This window comes from Meriones unguiculatus, chromosome 12 (genome assembly GCF_030254825.1).
Source record: "Meriones unguiculatus strain TT.TT164.6M chromosome 12, Bangor_MerUng_6.1, whole genome shotgun sequence".
Taxonomy (NCBI): domain Eukaryota; kingdom Metazoa; phylum Chordata; class Mammalia; order Rodentia; family Muridae; genus Meriones; species Meriones unguiculatus.
In genome coordinates this window covers 99,510,807-99,530,322 of record NC_083360.1, presented here as the reverse complement: position 1 = coordinate 99,530,322, position 19,516 = coordinate 99,510,807, and the positions used below count along the sequence as shown (strand labels likewise).

Sequence of the window (19,516 nt, the reverse complement as noted above, 5' to 3'; positions counted from 1 at the left end):
TGTTTTAGCTTTATTCTAGTTTTTTCACGTCCCTGGCTTCTATGACCTAGGACATAGAGTGGGCATTAAATACATATTGGTTGAGTATATGCAGAGATCTGATTAATATAGTAGGACGAATTGCTAGAAGTGAAATGCCTGCATTACAGATACAAACATTTAAAAAGGTCTTGATACACATGACCAAAGCCCTATTTTGCCTGTCCTCTTTTACAGTTGGTGAAGAATCCTCACCGATTATAAACAACCTCAGCCAGCTTGGTTTATGGAAATTCTATTTATTTTAGATTTGTATGGCTTTTATTAGAAGCATTTGTGTTATTATGATATTTAGCTTCTGTTCTTCTAATGGCAACCTGATTTCAATGTTTTTCTAATTTAGTGCTGATGTTTTTCTAAATAATTTATAGAAACTGTAGGCTATTCTTTTTTTTTTTTGTCTCTGTTACAAATATTATTCCAAGTTTGTAATTTTTTTTCAGTTTTTCTTGTAATTGTTTAAATGAAATTTTTTATTTGTTTTTCGAAACAGGACTTCTCTGTATATAGCCTTGGCTGTCCTGGACTTGCTTTGTAGACCAGGCTGGCCTTCAACTCACTGAGATCTGTCTGCCTCTGCCTCCTGAATGCTGGGATCAAAGGTGTGTGATGTGCCCAACTATAAATTTAATTTTTTTTTATTGTGGTCATTTTAACTATTGTAGTCAGTAGTTCTAAAATGAACTATTCATCTGTGGTATCTTTTGGTTTTTCTTATGCTTGTGATTTTTTTAATGTTAGTCAGTTTGTGGAGTGTTGCTTGCTGTGTGGAACAGAAGGCCACATTCAGGTTCCTCCTTTGGCTACAGTGTTCGTCGTGCCATCAGTAGCACCTTCTTGAAAATACTAAGACTCTTGTTGATAGGGCTGATTCAAGTATTCAATAAAAATTCTTTTTTTTTTTTTTTAGACGCTAGAACCCAACCCTTAAATATTGTAGTTTTAAAATATGATTTGGACTCCTTTAAAAAAAAAGTTTTTAAGAAGCTGGAGAGATGACTCAGCAGTTAAGAGCATTTGCTGTTCTGGGTTCCGTTCCCAGCACCTACATGCTAGCTCTCTACCACTGTCACTGCAGTTCTAGGGGATCTGATGCCTTCTTCTGACCTCTGCGGGCACCAGGCACAAACTCAGGGTGCACATGCAGGCCAAAAACTCATACACAGAAAATCACAATAAATAAATTTTAAAAAATGTTTTTAGTTATTTCAAAGCAGGTGTGATGGCGCATGCCTGTAATCCCAGCACTACAGAGGCAGAGGCAGGAGGATTGCTGTGAGCGCTACACCAGACTGGTCTACACGTTAAATTCCAGGACAGCCGGAGCTACATGGCTGAGAAACATAGATTTCTCCCTCATGTGTTGGCTCTAAATAAACTCTTAAGATCATTCTGTCAAGTTTAGGAATAGTTATAGATTTAATGCCCTCTTGCCATTCTTCCATAGAAAATCTCTTTCTGACTCCCCAAGGCCTTCTACTGTTCTCTTTGATCTTCTGCATCTCCATTCTCTCCTGGAATTTAACCACACAAGTACACGCCAGCATCCTGTATTGTTGCTTTTTAACCTGTCTTTGCTCAAGCTGCTTCATCTGCCTGTAGTGACCTTGATCAGTGCCCTTGGCTGACTGCCCTAAAATTGATTGCCTTCTCAGTGTGTGCTTCCTCACTGTCCCCGGCTTTGTGGCCTCTGGTTTGTGCTGATTGTTAACTTGTACATGTTTCAGTCACCACGTGACCTACTGTATCACTGAGGGTTAGTCTTCTCTGAGAGCCATGCAGAAGCATCAGTTGGTTGTCCTGCTTGTAGTACTGGGAATTAAACCCCAGGCCTCAGTCAAGAGCCTTTCTGCTGACTTGTATCCTCAGTTCTCCCCTTCTTTCCACAGGTCTAGTAGCTACCATGCTACCGTCAGATAGTTTTTTTATATGAATGGATTAGAGGAAAATATTCAAGACTAGAAATTTGGAAATAGATTGTTGCAGTGACCAACGTGAAAGACAAATTTGGGGCTTGACTGAGGTTGTGATGCAAGAACTAGGGCATCTTTGGAAAACAGAAAGAGAAAACTTTGACAGAAATTTGTGCCTGGGTGAGTGTGAGGAGGAGAGGGTGATTCTCCGAAATCCCAATTTCCACAGAAACCAAGTGGTTATTGCTGGCTTAGCTGTTTGTGGGACATAAAAAGAGACAAATTTAAGGAGGAGATGACTAGGCCAGTTTCATTTAGTTAGCACTTATTTAATTGGGAATGGGAGCAAGGCAATTGCATGCATGGTGTGTGTGTGTGTGTGTGTGTGTGTGTGTGTGTGTGTGTGTATTTGTGTATTTAGAGATCAGAGGACAACTTGTGGGATCTCAGGGATTGAACTGTGGCCATCAGGCTTGGTGGTAAGCACCTTTTAACCTCCTGAGTCATCTTACCATCTCCCTGGCCAATTTGAGATGTGCTGATTTGGGGATGTCTTCATGAGAACCAGTGGAGATATCCAGTATGGGAGGGAATATCAATAGGGACATTATATACTGTTACCATTCAAAGGAGCAGCACCCTTTTGAGATTGGAACAGGATGCTATTAATAATTATGGCAGGTTAGTAAGCATATGCCAGGAATGAACTGGGATGTTTGTGTGCTCTTCCCACATTAAAAAAGAAAGACAAACCTACGGCTCAGAGGTTAGTATATGAGTGCCCTGAGATTGAGCACACTGCCTGGTGACGGTTTTCCTTACACAGAGGTGGCCTGGCCAACCATCTCTACCACTTACTCCCACTCCCAGCACACGCTGCCTTCTGACCCCAGACTGCAGCCAGAGATGATGGGGCGGGGGGTGATTTTGTTTTGCTTTAATTCTAGGTGTTGGGGTAGATAGCTCAGAGGTAGAGCATTTGCCCAGTGTGCACAGTGGCCTGGGTTTGAACTGCAGCCCAGGGGGAAATGTCTAGAGCTGTAGGTGTATGGGAAAGCTGGAGGAAGAGGAAACAGCAAAGCAAACTGCAGGTAGGCGAAGGGGGAAGAGCTGGGAGACTACAGTTCAACAGCCAGTGGGAGGTGGGCAGTGGCAGCAGCTGCAGATGAGAAGGTGTCATGACATTTAAAAGATACCTTGACTCTGTTTCTAAGGTGGCAAAGACAGTTGTTTTGGAGCAGGAGACAGAATAAAGCTCTGTAGGTAAAGATAGGAAGAGCCACCTGTGCCCATCGAGGTACAACATGAATGTGGGAGAGGACTCCTCCTTGTTTTAAGAGAAGATAGAGCCCCGCTGAATACAACATTTGTTGGCTGCTAGAAGGGGCTAGTAGAAGAGGGCGAGACTGAGTGTTCAAGGGCCGTAAGAAATGCCAGTCTGCATTAGCTACCATTCAGGAGGGAGGGGCTCATATTGTGGTTGAGCATCACAGTTTGATGCCAGAAGGAAAAGAAAAAGAAAAAAGCACTATCTAGGTGTATTTCTGTTTGAAATCTGAGTTTTTCCTCTTTCACTTAAGTCTGAGGATAGACACCTTGGAAAGAATATTAAAGTGTCTTCTAGTTGCATTGCTTTGTTGAAATGTCAGTGATAAAAATGCTTATAATCCATCAAACTATATTTTTATGGGCTGATAAATGATGTGTCTTTATTAGAAAGATAGAAACAAATGCTTCAGGTTAATGTGTTCCCTTAAAACGTGTGTGTGTGTGTGTGTGTGTGTGTGTGTTGTCATATATATTGGATGGGAAATAGACGGTTTTGCTGTTTGTTGGTAGGTTTTGAGACATTTTCTCCACTTGTAGGCCTAGCTGGGCCTGAACTCCTGATCCTCCTGCCTCAGCTTCCCAGGCCATAGGATCACAAGTGTATCATAGTTATAGTTCCTATTGTAGCCATGAAACACCATGACCCAAAAAACAGGAGGGGAGTAAAGGGTTTATTTGCCTTACACTTCCACAGCATAGTCCATCACTGGAGGAAGCCAGGACAGGGACTCAAACAGGGCAGGAACCTGGAGGCAGGAGCCGGTGCAGAGGCTGCTTACTGGCTCCGATAACTCCCTGCTTGCCCAGCCTCTCTCTTACAGAACCCAGGACCACCAGCCTAGGGATGGCTCCACCCACCATGGGCTGGACCCTCCCCCATGGATCACTAATTTAAAAACTGTCCTACAGGCTTGTGTACAGCCTGATCATATGGAGGCATTTTCTCAATAAGGTCTTCCACTTAGGTGACTCTGACTTGTGTCAAGTTGAGACAAAATTAGCCAGCAAAAAGTGTATACCACTATGCCTGGTGAAAAGTGAATTTTTAAGGAAAAAGAAAAGCAAAAAAATCTCTTGAGAAGCCCCATTATGACAAAGCAACAACATGAGACAGAACATCACTGTGCTTTCTGGCCTGTTGTCTCACAGAAATTTTTCTAAGTTCACCTCCTCAGAGGGAAGAAACCAAGGACACCAGCAAGAGAATAAGAAATGTCTAGTAGCTCTGCAAAGGCCTCAACGCGCTCTGAAAAGTCGTGATTTCAGGCATAATGTGCAACGAACAAAAGGCTGTTGTGAGCTGTGTGCAAGAGTTGGTGAGAGTTTGTGCTCTGCCCCTTCTTCTGTGGGGGTTATTTCCTGTTGTTGACTAGAGTTCTTTATTTGGAACCACCTAGCTTCAGAGCGCCTGCTAGCTTGCGGAGAAGTGTGTGCTTAAAGCGTAGTCTTGCTTTAAGACAGCCTCTTTGAAAGAGGAGTCACACTACTCATTCCCTGTGACAATATGGTGTCCACAAACAGCAAGATCAGTTAGCAACGTGCGCCAAGAAGAAGCCAGAGTCTGGTATTGTGGTCTGTGGCCACCTGAACATCTCTGGGAAAGATATTTTGGGGTGGGGGTGGAGGTAGAGGGAAAGTTAGTTTCCATTTAAAACAAGAAATTGGATCTAGTGCTTCGTACCTGTAATCCCAGCCACTCTAGAGTCTAGAGTCCGAGGCAAGAGGATAGGCCAGCCTGGACAGTTTGGCAAGACTGTCTCCATACTACGGTTTAAAAGATAGAGGTGACCAAGGTATGGCCCAGCAGGTGAAGTGCTTGCCTAGCATTTATATGGCCCCTCGTCCAGTTGCAGGACCAAAAAATAACAACAACAACAAATAATAACAATAATAAATGTATGTACTAAATAAGTTCTTTGGCATTTTGAGGAGGTAAGCAAATGGCCTTCATATTTTGTGAGGAAGCTTGTAATCTTTTTGGCATGGTAGACCTCAGCTAGCAATCAAGAAATAGCCCAAACAGCTGTGAGCGTGGCCATACAGCCTTCTTAAGAGCCTTGGGTTACTTTAGCTTGCCATTGAGCTTTGCAGTTACTCAGTTTGATTCAGGGCCTCGTGATGGAGCCAGACTTGAACTTGGCACCCTTTTGTCTCTAACTCTGAGGTTCTCAGATTGTGAACACATGATACCATGCCTCCTGCTCAGCCCTTTGTTAGGAATATAATTATACTTTCAATGTAGGCAATAAGCGAATAAATTGCTACTGAAGTCATGGGGCATACTGTACATATGTCCAGTATTTCTTATTTATTTGACATGCGTGCATGTTTGCGCGCACGTGTGTCTGTGCACGACACGTGTGCCTGGTGCGTCTGGAGGTCAGAAAGGGCATTGGGTCCCCTGGAACTGGAGTTAAAGGTAATTGTGAAGTATCACGTGGATGCTTGGAACTGAGCCTGGCTCTTCTGTGACAGTAACTCGTGCTCTTAACCCCAAGGCTTCTCTCTAGCCCCATGTCCCATTGTTTGTTTGTTTTTAACAGACATTGGAGATAAAAACAGACATTGGAGATAAAAATGTTCTGCATCATGGGATTCGTAAGGAAGAAAGCAAAGAAAATTTATTTTTTTACCTGGTAAATTCTGAAACAGTAAATTAGATTTTCTTTAAACTTATGACGCACTTATTTGGTTTTGATGTTTTTGTAAGAAACTAAACTCTCTAGCTTGTCTCTCTTCGCAATTCCATCATGCTCCTCTCCTTACAGTGAATGCTGCTTTCATGAACTTTATTATCTGTCCTGTAGCTTGTATGGTTCCCATAAATGTACTTGTAAAACAATGTATAACATGCTTCGCATGCATAGTTTTGAGACAGGGTCTCATTGTATCCCTGGCTGGCCTGGAACTCACTGTGTGTACCAGACTGGCCTTGAGCTCACAGACACTCATGTGCCTCACCTCCCCAGTGTTTGGACTAAAGGCATGTACCAACACTCCTGCTTGTTTTACAATCTTTTATATAAGTGCTGTTATATCGTTGTGTCTTACAACATGCTTGAGCTATTTTTGCCAATTGCCTGTATGTTAATATATTAGTTAATATATTAGTTCTTTGAAACTATTGTAGTTTTCAGGTGTATTGATTTGTCCTCATCTTGAGGAGCCTTACTGTTGTTTCAGGTGTTTGCCATTATAAACAGTGTACCATTCTTTCTCTGTGGGTCCATGGTGAGGGACTCTGACAGTCCTTCTGTCTAGAATTCAAGAGAAGTAAGCCCCAATACCATAAGGGATCCATCATGGTATGGATCTTGTAGCTAAATATTTGCTAGAACATCTCAGGTTTTGTACCATCCTCTGGAGACCTGAGGGTATGATTTCTAAATCATTTTCTATAGGACTTATTTTTCTGTTGAACCCAGGTAAGAAAGGCTTGCTTGTAGGTAGGTGTGAGTGTGCCCCTCAGCTTATAACTGGGTCATTTCAAATTGCTTCCAAAATAACCATGCCCACTTTTGAACTCGTTAAGGATTTGTTAGAGCTCCTCCTTAAAGTGTGTGTGTGTGCGTGTGTGTGCAGGTTAACACTAGAATGTCCTCAGTCCCATCTCTACCATATTTATTTATGTGCATATGTATGTGTGGTGTGCATCTGTGTGTGCATGTTCACGTGTGGGGGTGCATGTGTGGGCACGTGGAGACCTGAAGTTGATATTTCCTCTCTTGCTCGATCACTTTCTAATCTTTACATTGAGACAGGGCCTGCCACACACCTCAAAGCTTTCCGGTCTAACTGTTCTAGCTAGCAGCTTGCCCTGGACAGCCGCCACCTCGGCCTTGGAGCGCTGGGGCGTAGGTGACTGTGACACCTGCTCAGATTCTGTGTGGGTTCCGGGGGCCCAAACCCTGCTCCTCACACTGTGTAGCAAGTGCTTTACCTACCAGCTCGCCTCCCCACACCCCTCAACTTTTTCTTTTTCTTTTTTTTTTTCTTTTTCTTTTTCTTTTAAGCCAGGGTCTCACTTGGTAGCCCTGGCTGTCTTGGAGCTCACGATGTAGGCCAGACTGGCCTCGGACTCATAGAGATCCATCTGCCTCTGCCTCCAGAGTGCTGGGATTAAGGGAGCCTGCCACCACGCCTGGCTCCACCTTATTTCTTGAGAAAGTTCCACGCTGAACCGGGAGCTCAGTTTTGTCTAAACTAGCTGGCCCTCTGGGACCTGGAGACCCTCATGTCTAGAGGCTCCCCAGTGCTGGGGCTACAGGAAACAGAGGGTATCTTCACACCAGGATATTTTGGGAATATGAACACAAGTCTGTGCTTTCCCCTCTGAGTGGTCTCCTCAGTTCTGAGATTTCTTTTTTTTTCCCCCTCAATCGTTTATCAGATTAGGTTTTTACCAATTTTAAAGCTAAGACATATTTTATAATTTGCATTGTCATTTTATTGGAGCTGATAACTTTCACGTGTTTATTAGACATTTTATTTTCTGTTTTATCCATTTTTCTTTTTTTTTTTTTTTTTTCTTTTATTTTTTTAAGGCCAGCACTAGGGAGGCAGATGCAGGTGGTTTTCTGCATTCAAAGCCAGCTGGTCTCCATAGTAAGTTCCATGACAGCTGGGGGAGACCTTATCTCAACAAAACAAAACAAATAAACAAATGAGCTAATTCAAGAATTCCTTATAGTTTCTAAGTAACCTTTGTTGAAAGTGGGGCCCTCACATATTATTTGATCATCTTTAGCTTGCCTTTACTTTGTTAAGAGTTATCTTTTGTTTAACAGACACTTAACTTTCAGTGTAATTGCATTTGTTGGTTATTTTCTCTTTAGTTTGTGCTTTGAGTAGCTCCTGTTAATGAAGGGACTTTACAGAGACAGGGCAGTGGAGATGTGGAACATCAGTGATAACAGGAAACGGTCCCTGGCCTTATGTCCAAAGTGGAAGCAGGGAGGAAATGGTGCTGCTGGGGTAGAGCCTCCAGAAAACTGTGGGAGCTGGCAGCCTGATGGAAGGCCACACAAACGCGGCTGTGGTGGTGGAGAGGCGGTTGGTACCAGCCAGGCCCAGCAGAGGCTGAAGGGGAGTAGTCAGGTCTTTCTCCTTGTGACCCAGTGACCTCCTGCGAACTTCTTCACTGAGTCCAGTTGCAAAGCAGCTCTTGGCTTCCTGTTAAGTAAGTGCTCTACCCACTGAGCCACATTCCAATGCAAACTTGCAAACAAAAATTTAGTGTTTGGTGCTAGGTATAATAAGCCCAGGGCCTCACAGGTTACGCCAGCCCCTCAGGCTGCAAACTGGGGGTTAAATTGGTGTTGAATTTATCGTTCTCGTGGGCTTAGGGGAGCATTAGCATTTATATAGGGTAAGGTCCATTAAATGGCATGGGTCTACCTTATGGGTCTTTTCTTCTGATAATTTGGGAAAGGCATTCTTTTCTCTTAACTTTTCATTTCTGGCTATAATATGAAAAAATAGTAAATCTAGTTTTTTTTATCATCATAGCTGTTAATTTTCATCATTAAAACTAGAAAACATAATGTCCAGAGTAGATTAAAGATGAATACTAGATTATTAAAGATTTTTCTAATATTCTCTGTAATTTAGGCTTTAATTTCCTTTTTTAAAAAGTTTTTGAAGATGGGATCTCACCAGATCATGGTGGCGTACACCTTTGATCCCAGCACTTGGGAGGCAGAGGCAGGTGGATCTCTTAGTTCAAGGCCAGCCTGGTCTACAAAGCAAGATAGCAGCAGGGGCTACACAAAGAGAAACTTTTGTTTCAGAAAAAACAAAAACCAAATAAAGACAGACAGGATCTCACCGTATAGCTCTGGCTGGCCTGGAACTCAATGTGTAAAGCAGGCTGACTTCAAATGCAGAGGTCTCTGACTCTGCCTTCCAAGTGCTGGGATCTAAAGTGTGAACCATCACCTGGCCTGGCCTTAATTTCTTGAAGAAGGTAAACAGAAATGGAAATGGTGTTGAACTTAACAAGGTTAGTCTCACAAATGCTACTTTCCCAGACTGGTCTCGAACTTTCAGTCCTCCTGCCTCACTCTCCTCACTGCTGGGATTGCAAGCTTGCACCGCCATTGACATTAACCCAGCTGAATCCTGGCCTCTCAAGAAAATTGTGTGTGTGTGACTTATAAGTGAACTTTTTGACTTAACCAGCCAACCAACTAACTTCCTTTCTTTTTTTCTTCATTTTGTGCTTTATTGGAGCTGACCTAGTGGACAGTGACACACTTAAAAATTACATATCCACCTAGAGAGGTTTTGAGTATACTTTGCTTGTTAGTGGAACAGTTCTATGTATGTCTTACATCAAGAAGCTTTGCATTTGGGCCAGGGAGGTGGCGCAGCAGGTAAAGGAACTTGTCAAGCCCAGAGTCCACGTGGTGGGAGGGCAGCACTGACCCTCAGAAGCTCTCCTCTGCCCTCTGCAAGTGCCCACTCAAAACGAGTGAAATAGAAAAGTTAACACGGCTTTGAGTTTGACCAGGCTATCCATTGTTGACCTCTATGAAAGTAACAAGTGCAGGGGGACAGCGTGTGTCTGTGTGCGGCGTGCCAGCAGCAACGGTGCTGTGGACGGAGGCCTCAGGGTTTGCTGCCGTTTGTTTCCCTTTCAACTTCTTTCTAAGAGTTAAAGCTGCATATAGATCACCGGAGAAACTTTAAAGAGTTTTTCTGATAATTTTCCATTTAAGCAAAATTTCTAAAACAAACAAAAACAGTTTTGAAACAGGTACTCTTTATCATGATTAAATTTTTTGCTCACTATTTAAAACATACATGTAAAAAGTGTCCCGCTATTCGGTGACCATAATATGGTATTGGTGTCTGACTTATAAGCTTTGCTTTCTCTCTAGTTGATTTTATGTGTTTCTGGAGTTCAAAGGAATAAAAACAAAACACAAGAAAACCCCTATAAATTAAAAACGTGCAATTTCAAGCAAAAGAGTTCCCATTTTATTTTATTTGGAGACAGGGTCTGATGTAGCCAACCCAAACTGGTCCTGAATTCATAGCTGAGGATGGTTTGACCTCCAGATCATCCTATTTCTGCCTCCAGAGTGCTGGGATTACAGGTGTGTGCTACCAAGCCTAGATGTTGGATAATTTTGAAACAGTCTCCTTCATTCTGGCAGTATGGTTTTTTTATTGTTATTGGGGTTTTTGTTGTTGTTGTTGTTTTGTTTTGTTTTGTTTTGTTTTGTTTTACAGGTGGTGGTTATTTTTGAGATAGGGTTTCTGTACAGCTCAGACCAGCCTACATTTACCCCATAGACCACAAACTTACGAAGATGCTCCTGCTGTAGCTCCCGCCAAGTGCTGGGACAAAGAATGCTGGGATTAATGTGGGTGCTGGCTGAAGGCCTGTGTCACCAACAACAATTCTACATCTAAAACCAAAAGACAGGATAGTAGTGAGCAGGGACTATATCTCAGTGGAGGAGACTTGTCTTGTGAGCATGTGAGACCCCAGCTTCTGTCCCAGCGAGACATAAAAATGGATGGGGCCGTATATTACCTGTGCATGTTTTTTTTCCGCAGACCGTTCCATTAAAGACTTGAATTTTCAGCCTCGCAAAGTAGAAATTTAATAGCTATGGTTGGGTCTAAGGGATATGCAGTCTCTGGCACATGCCATTCCCCTGTTGATCCCCATGCCTAACTCTGGCTTTCCTTTCTGAGGAGAAACCAGAGGTGCTCAGCACCTCTGCCTTCCAGAGACCAGCTGTGAAGGGTAGGCTGGGCAGTCCTGAGGTCATCTCTGTCCCTGGTGTCAGCTGTTGAAGAGTTGGGTATCAGGCCCTTCTGAGTGCCTTTCCTCCCAGTGGAGACATGGAGAGCTGCGCCTGCCCGGTGTGTGTGTGTTTGGGGGTGGGGGGTAATCCTTTATAAAGAAAGACTTATTGGCACTCTTAGAGTAAGTTGGAGAGAAAAATCGTCATACGGAAGTACAGAGTGGTAGAACTGGTAGAGGAAATTGGTGTTTATTGGTAAGGTCATTCCCCACACATAAAGTCTGCATAGGTGAACTTTCAAAGTACTTTGTAAGTGCCAGTTAGTTCTTTTAACTAGGTTCATAGAGTTGAATGGTATAGTAGAGAAATGCTAAAATGTAATTATAAATACAGTAGTATACTACTGGTGATCTGTGGTTTTGAAAGTTCAAAAAAATTGCATGAGTATTTTGTTCACACGCGCGTGCGCGCACACACACACACACACACACACACACACACTTATAGATACACAATGAGAAAATAGCAAGAATCAGCCACGGTGGCATGGGGCCGTAGTTCCTTATTTGGGAGGTTGAGGTGGCAGGAATACATGAATCCACAAGTTTGAGACTAGGCTGTGTAACATATTGGAATCCACTTGTTAATAAATGTGTACTTATAAAGGTTTACCCCTGCGTTTCTCCGCTCGTCCCTCTAGCACTTAGCAAGCACACTTAGTGACCACTTCCCATGCCATACGCCGTCCTGGAGGCTGATGGAGGTTTATGAGCATAGTGGAGGTGAGCTGAAGGCTGGAAGGTGTGATGATACTATTTCTTTTTTTGTTCTGTGGCTTGGGGTTGTTTATTCTGTGGGTTAAAATAAGGCTAGGCTGGGCTGCAGTTTCTGGCTCAGCAGTGTGCTGTGGAGTCAAGGGTCCATGTCAGAGGCCTTGGAAGATGTCCTGCTGTTCTCCAGACTTTGAACCCAGACGATGGCCTGAGTCATCATCTGGACATGAAAAGGATTGAGGAACATGTGCTACTGAAGAGAACACATTATTACCATTTCTATTTCTACTTCCATTTATAACCATGTAAATATGGGCTTTTTAAATTTTTCTTCTAGACAAGCCGAGCACTTTCTTAATCTCATTTTCAGCCCTAAAATTCCTCCACCAGTGTAACGAGGATGAATTTTCCTTTGAGACTCCTAGCCCCAGAAACTTGAGTCCAAGGTACTACTCTTGCCAGGTGCAAAAGCAGGCTCAGCGATGTCAAGGGATCTGATTCTGCCTCCCAGTGCTGGGCCCAAGGAGCTAGACCCAGAATCGTTGGATAGAAAGCAGAGTGCATGATCTGAGATCCATAGCACAATAGAGCAAGACCCAAAAGTCACAGATGGGGCTTTAGGCTACATGGCTCAGTGCGTAGGTGTATTAGCTGGACAAGCCTGGGACATCTGAGTTTGACCACACGATCCCACGGTGAAAGGAGAAAACAGACTTCCAGAAGTTGTCCTCTGACCTCCACATGTGGGCCATATATGTGTGCCTCACACACATACTAAATTTTTAAGTCATGAATCAGTAGTAGCTCAGGGATGAAGTTGTACATCTTCAGACTCTCTGTAAAGAAGCTCCCTCTAGGGCTGGAGAGATGGCTCAGAGGGTAAGAGCACTGGCTGCTCTTCCTAAGTGGTCCTGAGTTCAATTCCCAGCAACCATATGGTGACTCACAAACCATCTATAATGAGATAGGGTGCCCTCTTCTGCCCTGCAGGAGGCACACATGCAGGCAGAATACTGTATAAATAATAAATAAATTAAAAAAAAAAAAAAAAAAGAAGCTCCCTCTCAGCCAGGACAAGAAAGGGCCTGAGGCTGGCCCCTTCTGACATTCGTTGGTATTCTGTGGAATCCAAATGTTCTGAGCAGGTGAGAAGAGAGTTACCTACTAAGGATCCGGTGCGTTGTACCCAGCCCCCTCCCCCCAATATGGAGCCAGTGAGTGGAGACCAGCAGCCATTGCTACATTAAGAAATGGGTAATGTTTTGGTTTTGTTGTTGTTGTTATTTTCTCAAATGTTATCTTTAAGACTGTGTTCTCTGTTAGGATTTAAAACACTGTCAGACTTTTAGAAAAGAAAAAGGCCTAAGGTCTCTAATTAAAAAATGAAATGCCGAGCAGGGCTTGGTGGTACACACCTGTGATCCCAGCACCCAGGGAGACAGAGGTAGGAGTTCGAGGCCAGTGTGGTCTGCAAAGTGAGTCCAGGACGGCCAAGGCTACACAAAGAAACCCTGTCTCGAAAAAACAAACCAAACCAAACAAACCATAAAAAACAATAGAAGTGCATGTGAACGTAACTGGTGGCCATCACACCTCAGTTTATAGCAATGTGGTAACCTTTAGAGAAGAACCTACCTTGGGACTGTAGCTCTGCTGTGTGAATTGAGGCTTGAGGGAGGAGCAGGGAAAGGCCTGACAAGGTAGAAGAGGCAGAGTGAAGTTTGCAAGTGTAGATTAGTTTGTGTGGTCTGTGAGATTTGCTGTTTGCCAGCTTCACATCCCATATGAATTCCCTGCTGGCCACAGAAGGGATGTGACTTCAGAATTCTATTTTCAAAATCTATCCCAAGTTTTCTGTTAGTATGGTAAGTCTACAGTTGATGTCTCATCTTTTACCAGTATATTCTATACAGTGGTTTAATAATGGAAACATTTGTCCTTTTTGACTTTAAAACCAAGACTAAGAATGTTGATAGATGAATGATTGCCAGTATTTCAGCATCAAATCTAGAGTAGAATTAAGTTGAAAGAAAAACTGAGTAAAATTTTTGAAGCCTGTCTTTCTTCCTCAGAATGGGGTTATAGCTCAGTGGTCTGAGTGCATGCCCAAGGTGAGCCCAAGCATCCCATCTCCACACAGAACCTCAGGCATAGATACAAACAAATAAATAAATAGTCTTTGTTCCATAGTTCATGTATCTGATTAATGCGTTGTTTCTTTGGCCATGCTAATTAAGTGCTGAGAGCACCCTTCAGTCTGTGCAGTACTTTTGTAGAACATAAGGTCACAAGAGTTTCGAAGGAGAAGCAGGGACTGTAAACTATTACCCCTGGCTCTGCTGTGAGAGAAGGGCCTCTCTCGAAGAGCTCAGCATTTCACAGCTTTCAAAATTTGCTGTCGCAGTTCTGCACTGAGGAAAAGGAATGCTTTTCCTCTTCCCCCAACAGATATGTTCCTAATAGTTAAATGTGACTAAATTGTGATGGGGAAATTGTGAATACTTGATAAAGCCCTAAGATTGAGATTATTTTCAGTGGACTTTTTAAATATATAAACCAAACTTATAGGTTCACTTAGCATTTCTTGATCATTCTATAGAAATAACTAATATTTTTCTTTAAAAAAAGAAAAACACCAGACCCAGAATGGTTGCGTACAACTTTTAATCCCAGCAGAGGCAGGCAAATCTCTTTGAGTTTGAGGCCAACCTGGTCTACATAGTTCCAAGATTAGCAAGGCTAGTTAGAGACCCCGTCTCAAGGAACAAACAAGCAAACAAAAACAAAAGCTTCAGTCAGCCTGTATACTTCAAAAGTTCAGGGAAGGGCCCCTAAAGAGATGCCGCAACAGTTAAGAGCACTTGTTAATTCTGTGGAGGACTCCAATTTGGTTCCCAGCACCACAGCAGCTCACAATTTTCTGTTACTCGGGTTCCAGAGAATCCAACACCATTTTCCAGCCTCCACAGGACCAGGGCATACACATGGTTTACTCATAAGATTTTCGGTTTTGTTTTTAAGTACAGGAGAACCTTCCTTTATCTTTAAATGTCTGGGACTAGGCAGAATTAGCTGGATTGCTGTGCCTGCCTACATAGAACCTAGCCTGGGGAGAAGGAGCAGATAGACAGACCTGATGCTGGGGCACACTGGCAGCTGTTGAAGCTGCCACTTCACACTTGGACTAATTGGGCAAATACACCAGGCTTTAAAATCTAGGAAAGTGAAAGTGTAATTCGTGCACTGATGAGCTTAATAGCCTTCAAAAATATGACTGGAGAGCGGCTCACCCCAGAAGTAACCTTGGGCTGCTTTCCAGACTCAAAATTTTACTGAGCATACACACAGCATAGACTTCAGGCAACCATGTGCTGTGGACACACAAAGATGTCGCTTTCATTTTGGCTTTTTTCTTTCATACAGGAACACTGTATTTGGGAGGTCATTTGTTAGGAAATATCCAAGTGTCATAAAATCCTGTATCTTTTTTGTTAACTTCAATTCATGAATAACAGTTTCAATTCATTTTAAATTCAACAGAACTAAATACCTCTGGCCTCCCACAAAGACATCACAGGAAGAGATTATTGCAGCTTCTGTTTCAATGGCTGTTTCTTAAAGTGAGCACTGAAAGTATAAGTGAGTGGGCGGTTAGGGAGCTGTGAGTAGTTAGTGTTGTCTCCAAATGCAGAGCTCTAGAAAGGAAAATGATCTTGGCTCTCTAGCAAGGTATTTGAGAATTTTATGCCATCCAGGGATAAACTGAGCAAGACCTCATAGGGCCATGAGCGTGCTTTATGTGATGAAAATTTTAAATGCTATTATAATGACTTGCCAAAGAGATATATAATTAGCTTTTGATATTGGTGATAACTCATGGAAAATCTGTATAAGAGTTTGATAATGCCAAGGGTTCACTAAAACAAAACAAAACAAAACAAAAAAACCTTTTTACTTTTCTTATTGATAGAGCCTGACATTGTCCTTTAGCATTTTAAGCCTACATTATTATTACAATCATTAGAGACAAGTGGTCACTGAGAAGTCCTCCTGGCTGGCCTTAGAACTGTCTATGTAGACCAGGCTGGCCTTGAACTAAGAAATATGCCTGCCTTTGCCTACCTAGTGTAGGGATCCTACACCTGGTACTAGCTCATGTTTAATTTTGATAAGATCATCAACTTGATTGGTAACAAATCATTACAATATGATTTGAGTTGGTCTAAGTCTGTCTTGATGTTTAAGACCTTTATGTTAGGTCTTAAAGCTTTATTATCCTTAGATACAACTAGTGTAGTGGACCATTAAACAGCAAAGTGGTCCAAGGAGAAATTATTGATTGGGGTGGCAGCCAAAACTTTAAGGTGCCAGAACTACGTCTGTAATATCTTCATGCAGAATGTACATGTGGTTTTTAAGGCAACCATAAATGTCCCTGGCTCCTTAGTGCTCCTAAATTCGAACAACTTAGACAAATGCACTCATGCTAATACTAAGGACAATATAAAGCTCCCTAACTTTGAGGAGTTACAAACATTGGGTTTGTGCGGGGTTTTGTTTATTTTTTTGTTGTTTGTTTTGTTTATGTTTAAGGGAAAGATAAGGCTATAATCGTGAAACTTGGGGGCAGAGGACGACGCCTCTGGTTCTCCATCTTCTCCAAGCCTGTTTCCTTCCTGTTGGCTGCTGGTCTCCATACAGGACGCAACTCAGGTCTGTCGGGCTCCAAAGGTACTCCTTGGTGACCCATTTCGTAGGCCGAACTTTTTCTGTAGCCAGCTCCAGATGAAGCCCTTGACCCCTCCTCCCCATTCCGACATCTCCAAGGGCCATTGGTGGACCCTACCCTCCCGCCAACCAGCCCAAGTGGCCGAATAGCTCGAATTCCTGTCATATTTGTGGTTGCGCTCCTCTACGGACCGGACTGTACGGGCGCCGCTGCCTTTGTCACCACCCGCTCCGTCATCCGCCTGTTCTCCAGTTTGTGTGTGGGTTGGTAGTGGTAGCAGTAGCCCTCCGGCTTGGGCGCCCTGTTTCTTCCTCTTCTATTTCACCCTTTAGTCCACAGTGGAGGCTGCGAAGCTTGGCGCCCGCCTGCCCCTTCCTGAGCGTTCACCGTTCGGCAATCTGCATTTATGGCACCGCCCGTGGAGGGCGTGTTTGGGGCGGGGCCTGCGACCCTGAGGCGGGTCCGGACCCGCTGGGGGCGGGGCCTGCGGGGTCCCGGACCTGTGGAGCGGGGACGAGGCGGGGCCTGCGGTTTGGGGTGGGCGGGGGCAGGGTGGGGCCCGCGCGCCGGGGGCGGGGCCGGCAGGGCGGGGCCCGGCCAGGCGAGGGTGGGGCCTGCGGGGCCTGGCCGGAGCTCGCTGGAGGCTCGCAGACGGACGTCACTCCTGCACGGCTGGTGCTGGAGCACGAGCCGCAGCTCGCTCGGCCCGGGCGTCCCCCTCCGCCCGCCTCCTGCTTCCTCCCGGCTGCCCGCCGCCTCCTCCACCATTGTATAATGTTCCCGACGCGCAGGCAAAGGACGCCGGAGTCGTAGCTCCGGCCTCGCCGCGCGCGCCCAGCCACCGTCGGCCCCGCGGCGGGGTGCCCCGCATGGAGCGGGCGTAGCTTGAGGGGTGGGCGGAAACCCCTCCGATGCGCTAGCTCCGGGCGGACCTGCCTGTGGTGAGTTCCCGGCCGAGCTGGAGGCTCCCCCGGGTTGGGCTCCGGCGGGCGCGGGGCGGTGCTGGGCTGGGCCAGGCGGGAGCCCAAGGCGGAGGAGGCCGGGCCGGGCAGGTTGGGGCGCACCCGCCGGCCGCCTGGGACCCCGGGGCTGTCAGGACCCGGGCCGGGAGCGGGGCGGCCCGGGCCGGGAGCTGTCGCCGTCACAGCCGGGGGTGTGTGTGCTCGCTGTGGTGGTTGTGGTGCTGAGAACGTGCGAGACTTTTTTTTTTTCCCTGTAAGATTCGGGTTGCAGGCTGGGAGGCTGCCTCACTTTTGAGTTCCGTGTCTGGGTTTGCATCCAACTTGCTTTATTGTGTTTTGAGAGTTTCCCGGTGGTTTTGCCTTAAAACAGCTCTCTTCACCCTCTTCCGTGCCCAAGTGAATTGATTTTGGACCCAAATGTATATTAAACTTAACGCCTCCCTGGTTTTTAAATTAGAAATCTACAAGTCATCTTGGTTGTAACCGCCTATGACGGGGGGGGGGGGGGGGGCAGGCGGCGCTGAGGGGAGCCAGCTGTCCCTGCGCGTAGACTTTGTACCATTGACACTGGGCACCCTTCAGAGGACCATTGCGTAGAAAGAAAGTACTGAATTGTTCCTATTTTTTCTTAACCATAAATTGTGTTAGCTTTAGCAGAAATAGTAGCAAGGAATAGAGTTGAGAGTTGAGTGTTTAAGTTTCGCAAAGGGCTAAGAAGGTCTATTTTAGAATAACTTTTTGCTTACATCTAGGTAGTCTGAGGAGTGGAGAGTCGGTTTTACAGGCACTGACTAGAGAAGGGCAGTCAGCAGGTTAAGACGCTCATCCTCAGAATCAGCTTTCACTTGAGTAGAGTTGGTCAAACCCTACGGGAGAGTCAGGGTTTTCATGTTTTCAAGCTTTGTTCTTGAAACATGCTCTTGATTTCCCAGTATAGGTTAAGGAGTGTTCAGAACCCTTGTAAAGAGCCTGGAAGTCGTAGTCACCATTAGGGTTTTCAAGGCCCTAACTGTTCAAAATTGCTTTTTGTAGTTTTTGTTACTGACAGGAGAGAGGTGGGCCGGGGCCCGCTTAAGCCCTGGAGGTCTCCACACTGGAGAGCGCTGGAGAGCCCCGGGTTCTGCCGTGGGGGAGTTGCTGACCTCACCTAGTGGCTCCTTCCCCACCCCACCCCACCCCTATCAAATCCTGTATTCCGATTTGAGGGTGAAGATACTAAGACCCCAACTCTGGCATGAGCGAGAATATTTGTGGATCCTTCCTTTGCTGACAACTTTGTAAAACTTGATAAATGTGTCTTCGTGTAGGAGAGCCTGGATGTGGTGGTGCAAGCCTTTCCTCCCAGCACTGGTAGATCTGGAGGGGTTCAAGACCAGCGTGGTCTACACAGTATGTTCTGGCCAGCGAGTGTGTGTGTTGTGCACAGGTTAGATGTTCTTTAAGGTGTCTTTCCTCTCCAAATAAAATAGTCCAGCCATGTGTGCACTCAGGTCAGAAATCTTGGGAAATGAACTTGAGAGCTTCCCCTCCCCCTCTCCACTCAACTCTGTTCCTTACTTTCTTTCAACAGGTAGGGGAGGGGACTCACATTTTATGACAATCCCCTGGGTGGCAGGAGGTGTCCTAGGAACAGTTTTTACTGTCAGGCAAGTGTCACGGACTTGTAGGTAACAGCTGCTCAGACCATCTTCTGGTAAAGAACCGAGAAGAGTTTTGACTCAGATTTAGAGAATCTTTCCACTCTCGTTGCTGAGTTATCCTAAAATTTTAATTAAGGAACAGAAATGCAAATTTTACCCAGTTACTAAGATTAAATTATTATCAATGAGCATAGTAAACAACATGGAGTTTTCTGTTTTTAAGTCACTTAAATTTACTTGTAATGGCTGATATTTATGGCTGCCACTATTTTAAACAGTACTGGCATGGCAAAATAAAAGTTACATGGTTCAAGAGTGTCCTTACTTAAAATATGTTACACTCTAGAAGCTAAGAAAGGGAAAAGCTTCAT

At 44.6% G+C, this 19,516-nt stretch overlaps 1 protein-coding gene across 2 annotated transcripts in view; it reads left to right on the top strand.

Moving 5' to 3' along the window:
• Sertad2 (SERTA domain containing 2) overlaps window positions 1–19,516 on the top strand; it is a 107,438-nt gene that overhangs the window by 69,268 nt on the left and 18,654 nt on the right. The window contains exon 1 of one of the 2 annotated variants that reach the window (XM_021648466.2): window positions 17,181–17,484. The exons of the other annotated variant lie outside the window; for it this stretch is intronic. The gene's annotated coding sequence lies outside the window, so the exon portion shown is untranslated. Of the gene's footprint in view, window positions 1–17,180; window positions 17,485–19,516 lie in introns of those variants that run through there. 2 annotated transcript variants of the gene reach the window in all.